Source organism: Salvia splendens, chromosome 15 (genome assembly GCF_004379255.2).
Source record: "Salvia splendens isolate huo1 chromosome 15, SspV2, whole genome shotgun sequence".
Classification (NCBI taxonomy): Eukaryota; Viridiplantae; Streptophyta; class Magnoliopsida; order Lamiales; family Lamiaceae; genus Salvia; species Salvia splendens.
Window position 1 is genome coordinate 33758521 of NC_056046.1, and position 10667 is coordinate 33769187.

The following is a 10667-nucleotide window of genomic DNA, read 5'->3' on the forward strand; positions in this document are numbered from 1 at the left end:
GGATGGTCCGAGGAGTACTATAAAATTGACCATGCTTGTGAAAAATAAATGTTTGATTTATAGCAGCAGACCTTGAATAACAAAATGACTGCGTAGGAGTAATACTAATATAATACTAGTACAATAAATATCAATAATTGATCAACCATTGCCGGCGGATTCAAAATATAATTTGGATAGGAAATTTGTGTTCTCAACTTATCTTAGAGTACTTTAATGAGAGATAAAATTTTGATTCATAATCATAATGTTAGTTTAAAAATACATAATACATCATTAAGGGACGTCGTTGAAGTCTTTTTGACACATGTTCCTCGATAAGAATGCAGCATATAACGTTTAGAAGACTGCGATATTTTAGTTTAATTTAAGCCCATATAATGGTGGTTGAAAGATGATAAAACTATACTATTATACAAAATTTCAACATGGAAATATTAATATTAAAATATTATAATTCTAGAATAATAAATTATTGTGTATCTAACAACATCTCCTGCTGTGACTGAATGCAAAGTATGAGATCGAAATGTGAAATATTCAGTGGCATTACTTTCACTCAAATTCAAAAGTTCTATCCCTTTGACTAGTGTATTCAAGCGTCGATTTCTCTTGACTAGGTCATCGAGAATTTTTTTTAATGAATTAAACAATTTTAAGCAAAGAAAATTTCATTGTTGCCTTTGATTTATTCTTCAAAGTAGAAAAAAGAAGTTTCATCTCTTAGTTTCTAGTTTCTAACATCTATAAAAATGGTAATTCTTTATTGAAGCTAACACAAATTATTTTAGATATAAATTAATACACAAATCAATCCTCACCGTCCATTAAATCAAGATCGATAGGACCAAATTGATCAATCACGAGCCACAAGAACAACTTGCTTTCCCACTTTGCGACCAGAAAAGTGTCCAACCAAAGCAGCTGGCGCAGCCTCAATTCCTTCAACAATGAAGTAGTCGAAGACGACGAATCCTTGCATTCGGATTTTCTTTACGATCAAATACATCAAGTTGTGTGTCGCGTCTGGCTCCTCCTCGTCATACTGCGAGATCGTCCCGCAGGCGGTGATGCGACCGTGGGGTCTAATGTTCGGGAGCACCGAATCGAGCATTTTGCCTCCTACATTTTCGAAATATATGTCGATCCATTCGGGGAAGTACCTAAATAGCAGTGATTAATTTCATACACTTATTAGAGATAACAAAGTACGGGTCGGGGTTGTGCTCATTAGACAGAAAGGGAAATTTTGATCATAAATATATGTTTTTTGTTTATTTATGTGACTAGCCAGGCCATATGGGCTATATGCATATATATCTTTGGATTGGACCGGCCCAACCCGACCCAATATCTTGTTGGCCCATAATCTATATGGTCAGATCAGTTAGTTATATATGTAAAAGAAATTAATTAATTTTGTCACTTTATATATATACCTCTTTATGGCTTCATTCAGGTACGATTCTTCATTGTAGTTGAATGCATCATCAAACCCCAGTATGTTCTTCAAAAGGTCAACCTTGAACAAAGTAATATATATAAATAAATTAACTCTAAAAAATATAAAGTAATTATAGCCCCAAAAACAAAATTGCTGCTTCAGTATTAAGATAATTGCTCAGGTTATTTTATTAATATTTTTTAGTAAAGATAATGCTTATTTAATATTTTAAACCTTGAATTAGAGTTGACTTTTGACTGTAGGTTATTTTTGTTAATTATTACTATTATATTCCATATACATTTAATCACCAACAAATTATGCAAACTCAAATTGAAAAAAGAAGTTGGTGAATGGATTTTTATAAATTAATTTAAAAGAATAATTAAAAGACGTTATGTTGTGATCCTGCGCTTCTAACGACATAACACCTAAATAGCTTAGCAAATTGGACGACAAGCTAACCTACAACTCCTGATGCAGCCGATATAAAGACGAGTTCACCCTTTTTTTGGAGAGCAAATCTCGTAAAATCCAACATATGCAGTGATACCGGCCATACCTTCACAAAATGTTCGTCAAAATATGCAGTGATAGACGCAGAAAATTTCATTTAAAGATTATTACTTAAGTCTAATACTTTTGTTAGCGATGCGTGTATGATGTGGTTATGTGTTATTATTGTTAACATTTTAAAACACGTATTTCACAATTGATTTATTCTGATTTTGCTTCCGATTAAGTTTTTGAGTTTAAAATGATTTGATATAATTCTATAACCATAATTCAACCAATGAATTATTTAACTATGAAATTTAACATTATTTTGGTTGATGTCACATTTAATAGTTAAAATGCAAAATCAAATCGAATCAATAGTTTGGTTGCAAAATCAGAACAAATTATTAGTTTGATCGTTTACATGTGAATTTAATAGTTTGGTTGCAAAATAGAACAAATTAATAGTTTGATAATTTACATATGAATTGTAAAGTCTGTATGAAAAAACTATATTTTGATGAAAGTTTATAAATTTATAGGCAAATTATCCTACAATAATATGCACTGACACGATACATACGGCGGCTAATTTGACAAACAAATTTACCAAGAATTCCAGTGTAATAGGAGAGAGGCACATCCACAGAAGGGATTTATAATAAATGTGATGTATATTAAATTCAACCCTACTTATATTTTTCTTTTGTTTCTTGAACTTTGTTTATAGTTTGGCGTTTTTATATATTAAATTAAGTGAGAGATATGCTTTAAAATCCCACTAGTCACGAATAAATATATTATTTTCATACAGTTAATTTTTACCGTGAATTATCCAAGTTTATACATTCAAAATATTATTCTCGATTCTCACATAAAATGTGATTTTCACATTAATCCATGCACACAGATAAAGTGATGTAATTATGTTATGACTATGAAAAAAAAATACACTAGAACATTTAGTGTCTTAATACCTTCATAAATAACTTTATAGCGCCTAAATAAACACTTTATTAAGCCAAAACGTGTAGTTTCTTCATAGCCTCCAATAAATATAGTATAAATTCTCAATTGATCCTTGATTAACACTCTCCTTTTCATTAGCCGTTGCATATCTGCTATTCTTTCTACATCATTGGGTCGAAGACTTGAAGCACAACGACAGAAGCTTGATTCTGGCGGTATTCATGGGCCGGCGGTGGGGTCGGTCGGCCCCCCTCGACCCCAATCGCCATATTAAAATAATAATTTTGTTAATAACTAATGGTTAATTAATCTCATTTTGACTTGATGAATGAGTTAAATATGGATTGACTTGATTAACACGTTAAATATGAATTGAAATATATAGGTTAGGACCAGAAGCGAAGACACTTAATTTATTATTATTGTATAGGACAAAATATGTTTTTTTAATATACGAGCCTAATTTTGGACTTTAAAATACAAGTACTCTACTAATTATTAATGTATAGGATTAAAATGTTTTTATAATACAGGAGCCTAATTTTAGACTTTAAAATAAAAGTACTCTACCTAATTGACAAAATCTATTAATGTATAGGAAAAAATATGTTTTTTTATTATAGGAGCCTAATTTTAGACTTTAAAATACAAGTACTCTATCTAATTGAAAAAATTTATTAATGTATAGGACAAAATATGTTTTTTTAATATACAAGCCTAATTTTAGACTTTAAAATACAAGTACTCCACCTAATGGACAAAATCTTTAAACAGTGGATCCAAATATCTTTTGAAATAAATATGCGAGACAAAATTTAAACTTTAGTCAAACTAAATAAATAATAAGTCTAATATTGTGTCGCATTTTTACGAAAAATTGAAAGTATTGAAAACAACTTTACAAATGTTGTGAGTGAATTAGTCAAATGTAGTGAACTTAATACCTAATGACCTGTAAATACAATAAATTTTGCCAGCCATAACCTAAAGTCATAAAAGAAAATACAAACTGAGACTCGTTCAGTTTCCCTTATATGGCCAGGTGGGCCCACGTAATTGGATCTTTTTTCAAGTGTTCAGTGTTGGAGAATTGCGGCTGGTTAGGGGCTTTAGGTGTTAATATTTGTTTTTTAATTAAATGGTTGCTGAAGAAAATACCCCCGCCTATTATATAGTAGAAGGAATATTTTTTTAGTCCACGAACTTTGTCAATGTATCATTTTAGATCCGTGAACTTTAAAAATATCATTTGAAGTCAGTCAACTATGAGTTAATATCAATCGAAATATTTTTTTACTATTTTCAAGTTTTTTGGATGAAAATACCCTCAATACCGGGTACATATTTTTAATAAACTTATCACATACCCATATTTTTTTATACATATTTTTACTACTCCCTCCGTCCCTGAAATTTTGTCACATTTCATTTTCTGCACTCGTTTTGAACAAATGATACTTCCTCCGTCCGCAAAATGTTGTCCATGTTTGACTCGGCACGTGTTTTGAGAAATGTAAAGAAAAGTGAGTGAAAGAAGTTAGTGGAATGTAGGTCCCATATTTATATATTGAATTTATAATAGAATGTGAGTGTAATGAGTTAGTAGAATATGAGAACCATTTACCAAAAAAGTAAAATAATAGCAAAGTGGACAACATTTCACGGACTGACCAAAATGGAAAAACTGGAAAACATTTCACGGACGGAGGGAGTAATATATAATTAATGAAGAAAGGGTAAAGTAAGATAGAGAATAATGTAGATAAGACTCTCTTCTACGTTATTCTCTCTCTTACGTTATTCTCTCTTTTTTACATTATTAAGCAGTACATTGCCATTACTCGGTTGATTACATCCATTATATATGTTGTGTTTACGACATCAGACACTAGTACCAAAATATGCTTATGTTAGCAAGAAGTTCCGCATACTATGTATGGATCAAAACAGACATGGCAACAAGTCATTTTTTTCTCAACCACAATGAGTTATCCAAAAAAAAACATAGTGTTAAAAGTAATATAAATAGCGTTTCCAATGATTATCCGTATGATCAATCCAATTCATTCACGGCTTCCTTCTGCCGTGGAGTTATGCTTTTTATACAGGTAATGAACTCGGTGGGGGTCTGTCGACAGTAGAGGTGGTCGACTTTCTTTCCCCTCGACTTCCTCTTCTCTTTGTCATCATGAGACGTACTAGCCTCAGCCCCTTGCTGTTCAGCCAATCTCTCCCTAAACTTTTGGGCAATTGCACGTGGAAGAACATCATCCACTACTTCGTCAATATCCAACCTTGGCTGCTTCGCTGCTGTCCAAAAATCAGTAATGTATCGCATTAATGCACAACACTATCTGTATAATGTACAAATGTAATCAAATAATGCACCAATGAATTAATGTATCGCATTTGTGCATTAATGTATCGCATTAATGCACAACACTAATTGTATAATGTACAAAGATAATCAAATAATGCACCTGAATTAAAACTAAAATCATAATGTACACCAGTCCCTACAATAATGTACATATAGCAACAAATAATGCACGAATGAAAATAATAATGTACATATAGCATCTGACTTAATCAGATGGATGTAGCTTCAATCTAAAAAATAATGCACAGAACTGCATACAATAATGTATACATTTCAGCAACTAATGCACGACATAATTTAAGATTGAAATAGTGTTGCATATATTAATATCACTAAATTTTTCATGATAATAAAACAGTCATTTCCAGCCTTAATTCAACGGGCCCTTGCCCATTAAACGAGTCACAGAGAAAATTTAACCAACAAATCAAATTCTACATTGGGCCATTAAATGCTGCCCCTATTTACCAATTCAACCACACCCATATTTTATAAATAATAACCCTCTCAGTCTCAACTCATCTTTGTAGTGCATAGACATCTCATCCGCCACAATCAGAAATCCAAGATGTACGGAACAATGTTCGCTGAGATGACGGTTGACGTACCGGCAACCGAAGCGTGGAAGCTCTACAGCAGCCTCCTCTTGGTTTTTTGGACGTGTTTTGTGAGAAATGCTTAAATTTGAGCCTAAAAAGATAGCTTAAAGTCGAAGATGAAAATCTGGAGCATTCAACCCGCCCAGCGGACCGCTGGCGGCCAACGACCGCTGAACAAGCCGCGGTCCGCTTCGAGAATGTTGTGCTGAAAAGACTAGTTCAAGACATAATTGTAACACCCCAAATCAGAATTTGCCTATAAATTTTCATGTCAGTGCATATTATTATAGAATAATTTGCCTATATATTTATAAATTTTCATCAAATTATAGTTTTTGCATACCGACTTTACAATTCACATGTAAATTATCAAACTATTAATTTGTTCTATTTTGCAACCAAACTATTAAATTCACATGTAAACGATCAAACTATTACTTTGTTCTTTGGTGAGGCTCGGAACGACGGATCAGATTAATCAAGGTTATATGGAAGATAACCGAACCCGGTGGATCAGTTAGCAAATTGTCGTTACTACTTGATCAAGTCAATCCTCAAACCGACTCACGCAAAGAAAATATTTATAACTCCCAAAGACTCGCACTACTTTAACAGTAAAGCGGCAAGAATCGGGGTCGATCCCACAGAGAAAAATGTGCTGCGAGTGTGTGTTTAGTGAACAGGGGTTTGGCTGCGGCCACGCTTTAACTTGTGAGTTTGTTTTAACTACTGGATTTATGCTAGGCAGAATTTAAACTAACTACTTGATTAAACCACGGAACAGTAAATCATTTTAACATTCATTATAACTAGGCACTTGGAACAATATTTAAAGGCGAGAAATTAAACTGTGACAGTGAACTTGAAGATCCGAAAACAAAAGAACTTTGATTCCAGAATAGATCTCGTCCAAAGCGAAATATAAAGCGAAAACTAGCTACGAAATTGAAAGAACATAAAGCGAGTAAAGGCCGAGCAATTCTCGGTCGGAAACTGGAAACAGCGCCGGACAGAACTGAAGCCTCTGTCGCACTGAATCACTTACCTTTCACTAAAATTCTAAACTAAGCTAGCTAAGAACTGGAACGAAAGTTAACTAAACTAAGCTAAAACTAAAAACTAACTAGAAAGCGGATAAAGTCCTCTCTATTGTGGTGTCGCAGCCTCTATTTATAGGCAACCTTTAGTCGAATAAGCTAGCGAAGAACTGGAACGAAAGTTAACTAAACTAAGCTAAAACTAAGAGCTATCCTCCAGCAGGGATAACAACCTTGTCGGCGAATATTCGCTTTCTTCCAGGACCGCGCGTCTCTTTGGTCGACACGTATTCCTCCTTCTAGAAGACAGTGGTCCCTTCATAGCAGGATGGTGTCCTTTGTATCGGCACGTGTCTTCTTCTCTTTGCCAATGGTCCCCGCCTAAATGCTTGATCACTCCCCTTGATCAATCTCCCTGATTTCTTGGCCTTTTGCGTCCTTTGTGCCGACTTGATCAGTTTAGCCTTGATGTCTTGGTCAAGCTGCATTCCTGCACTTTTAACACTTGTTTTGCGCAATAAACAGATCAAGTGGCGTACTTTTTACCCTTTAAACCGATGCATGAAATGAGCCTTATCAAACTGCTCACACTTAAAACATACTTGTCCTCAAGTATAAAAGACAAGAAAAGAAAAAGATAAGGCAAGTTTCAAGCACGGTTTACTCATCTCAAGAAAGAAAGGAAAAAAGAAAGACTTAAAAACACATATTTACATAGATGCATTAGACCGAATAAACTTCCAACAATCATACCTGAGGTCGAGGTCAATCCATTTGCCAGCAGCTTATGTTTCTTCTCTCCGCATATACTTGATCAAGTCGTCAGTTTGTCAAGATCGCTGCATATGAACTCGTCCTCGAGGGACTGGATGCAGTGGAAAAAGGGTTAGGCAACGGCTCAGAAAGCACAAATCTAGGACAACTTCTCTCACTTAGACCAGACAATGGGCTAAGTGTGAGATAGTGCAATCAGTCAAAACATGCCAATAGGAACAACAAAATATAGACGAAAACGTAGTTCAAGCAGTGGACTAAGTGTGAAAAGCAGAATAAAAACATCAATATATACAAACCAAAGTAAAAACTAGAATTAAAATTGTTTGGAAAGTGATTAGCTTGAGATAAGGGGGTGATACTATTGTTTCCGAGAGGGTTGATCGGGGGATGCCGAAGGTGGCCAGGTTGATGATGGACGTCGAGGGGGATGAGAGCTTGTAGAGGGAGTTGGTTGCCTGGTAAGGGTATTTTGGCGGATAGCCTCCAGAATTTTGGCCAAAGCGACCAGCTGAGCATGTGAGTTCTCCATCAGTTGCGTAAGCGTTTGCTCAATGCGGAGCAAACTTTCGCGGTCAGTGTGTGCAGCCTCTTCTGGCTCTGTCCTCTCAACGGGTACCATGTTCAGGTCTGCCCTCTGTCTTTCTGGGTTCGCCGAACGATCAGCCGTTCTTCTGGTTTCCTCCGGCTACGTTTCCTGCCTGCTCTCTTGCTGCCTCTCCTGGTCAAATAACTCTGGGTTTGGGCAGCGGTCGGGTAGCTCTACACCTTCTTGGAACACCAGAGTCCAATTGCGTCGGAGGTAGGCTCCGAGGAGGTGGCAAATGTTGAGGTGGCGGGAAGAGCGAGCGGCAATCTGATTCATCGAGTGGGCAATCCAGTAGCCAAGGTGCACCTTCCTTTGCTCCCTCATGCACCACATGAAGTAGAGCTCAGCCACAATAATGATAGCCATCGTGTTGGCTTGAACGTGGAGGTTGCACCCGAGGTATACTTGGGCGAGTCGGAGGGCTGGATCCGCTATGTATGTTCCTCTGGACTCAGAGGCTTTAAAGTCTGGGGCACGACCGTTGCACAGGGCTTGCCTGACGGCCTGCTGCTCAAAATCCGGTTTCCTTTGAGGAAGACCAATGTCACGGCCGAACCACTCCTCTCTGGTGACCTGGGCTTCTGTGTAGAGTCCCATCCTTACGGAGAACTCGTTAAGGCTCATCTTTTGCCCATGGCCGAACACCCTAAAAGAGATGCTCCTTGCCTCCAAGTCTGTGCTTCCGGTAAACCGGAAGGATGTGAAAAATTCCTTGGCCAGGGCCTCCGGTATGAAGGTATCCTCAATATCCAGCAACCATTCGAAACCAATGCCCGTAATATACTGGGCAAATCTCTCCTCAACCTTGATCCTCTCTAGGGTTGGCTGATGGAGTTTCTTACCAGCTTTCAGCCGCTTCTGGGGAGTTACCCTCTTGGTGACCTCCTTCTGCCACTTTGGGTCATCAAATTGCACCATCCGCTGGAGGAGGCCCGTGGTCAATACCACAGTCTGTTTGAAGAGGTCGACGGTGGGGGGTACTATAGGCCTTCCTTGTCGCCTACGGGATGTTCGGGCCCATCGAAGTTCCCTGCTCTCAGCATCACTGCCTAACTCGTTTTCTCGTGGTAGTGGGGAAGTCGGGTGCCCTGCATCAGCAATAATAATGCCCTGGTTGGCAGGGCGGCTACGCTTAGGAGGAGGAGGAACTATCTCCTTCCCTTTTCTTTTCATTTCTCTCTCCCTCCTCATATATCTGTCCCCGACAGCCTCTCTCGCATCCCACGCGCCTCCGATCCTTTGACCTATCGGCGGCACCTCCTCATCTTCGTTAATGAGGTGCCGTCTGACGTGAGGCCCTGTATTTCTGCCTCCGCCCGCGCCGTCTGTTCGTCTGCCCTGGCCTTCATGGCCTCTGCTTCTTCCATAAGCTGGTTCGTTGCTACGCGGCGTGTTCTTCATCGGAACCCACGCCACCGTCGTCTTCACCTGGCCGCCTTGCTGCCGCCGAGCACCACCAACCGCAAACCATTGCCTCGATCTGCGTGCGGTCAAACTGTAGGGGTCTCGACCACCGCCAAGGCTGCGCGCCTAGCCGCCGCCGCCCAGCCGCCTGTTCGCCGCCAGCCGGGAGTCATCGGGAGAACTGCTGACACCGCTGCCGCGAGAGACAGCGGCTGTCGCCGCCCAGCCATCCGCCGCGGCTGCCGCTGCTTCGAGTGCAGCAGCCGTCCGCCGCCCAGCCAGCCTCCCGCCACCGCCACCGTCGCTTAGATCTGCTCGCGGCCGAGCCTGCTAGGGTTTCGGCCGCCGCCTAGGCCTCCATCTCGTCGGCTTCGTCTTCGTCTTGTTTTATCCATTGTATTACATTTCATTGTATTCTAACTATTACATATGTTTACAATACAAGGAAAAACAAATCTAATCTACCACGGTCAACCCCCGTGGGTTTACAATAAAACGAAGAACATCAAGATTCAACATTCACGCAATATCACAAGCATAAAAACAATCATCCATCACATTTTTCAAATATGTAGATCTACACGAGTGGAACACTATTGACATAGATCTAGAAAAAACTATCATAGATCTACAATATTCTTAATCAAGAATATTCTTATAGATCTAGAATATTCCATTTAATATAGATCTAGAATATGTTCTATAGATCTTGGAATACTCTATTGTAGATCAAGACATTCCTCATCAATTTTGAATAAAATTCATAGATCTAGAATGTTCTTTAGCCGATCTAGAGTATTCACTTATAGATCTAAAATATTCTTCATTGATCCATGTAATTTTGAAAAAACAAGATTAAATCCACATAATCAGAGCCTAAAAGCATGGCTCTGATACCAATTGTTGGGAAAATCGTAGCGGAAATTACAAATTAAATAAATCCACAAAAGAATCTATTTAGGAGATTATGTGG

At 38.1% G+C, this 10667-nt stretch overlaps 1 pseudogene; it reads right to left on the minus strand.

Moving 5' to 3' along the window:
- Positions 1-802: 802 nt before the first annotated feature.
- LOC121766478 lies at positions 803-2006 on the minus strand (annotated as a pseudogene).
- Between the last annotated feature and the right edge of the window lie 8661 nt (positions 2007-10667).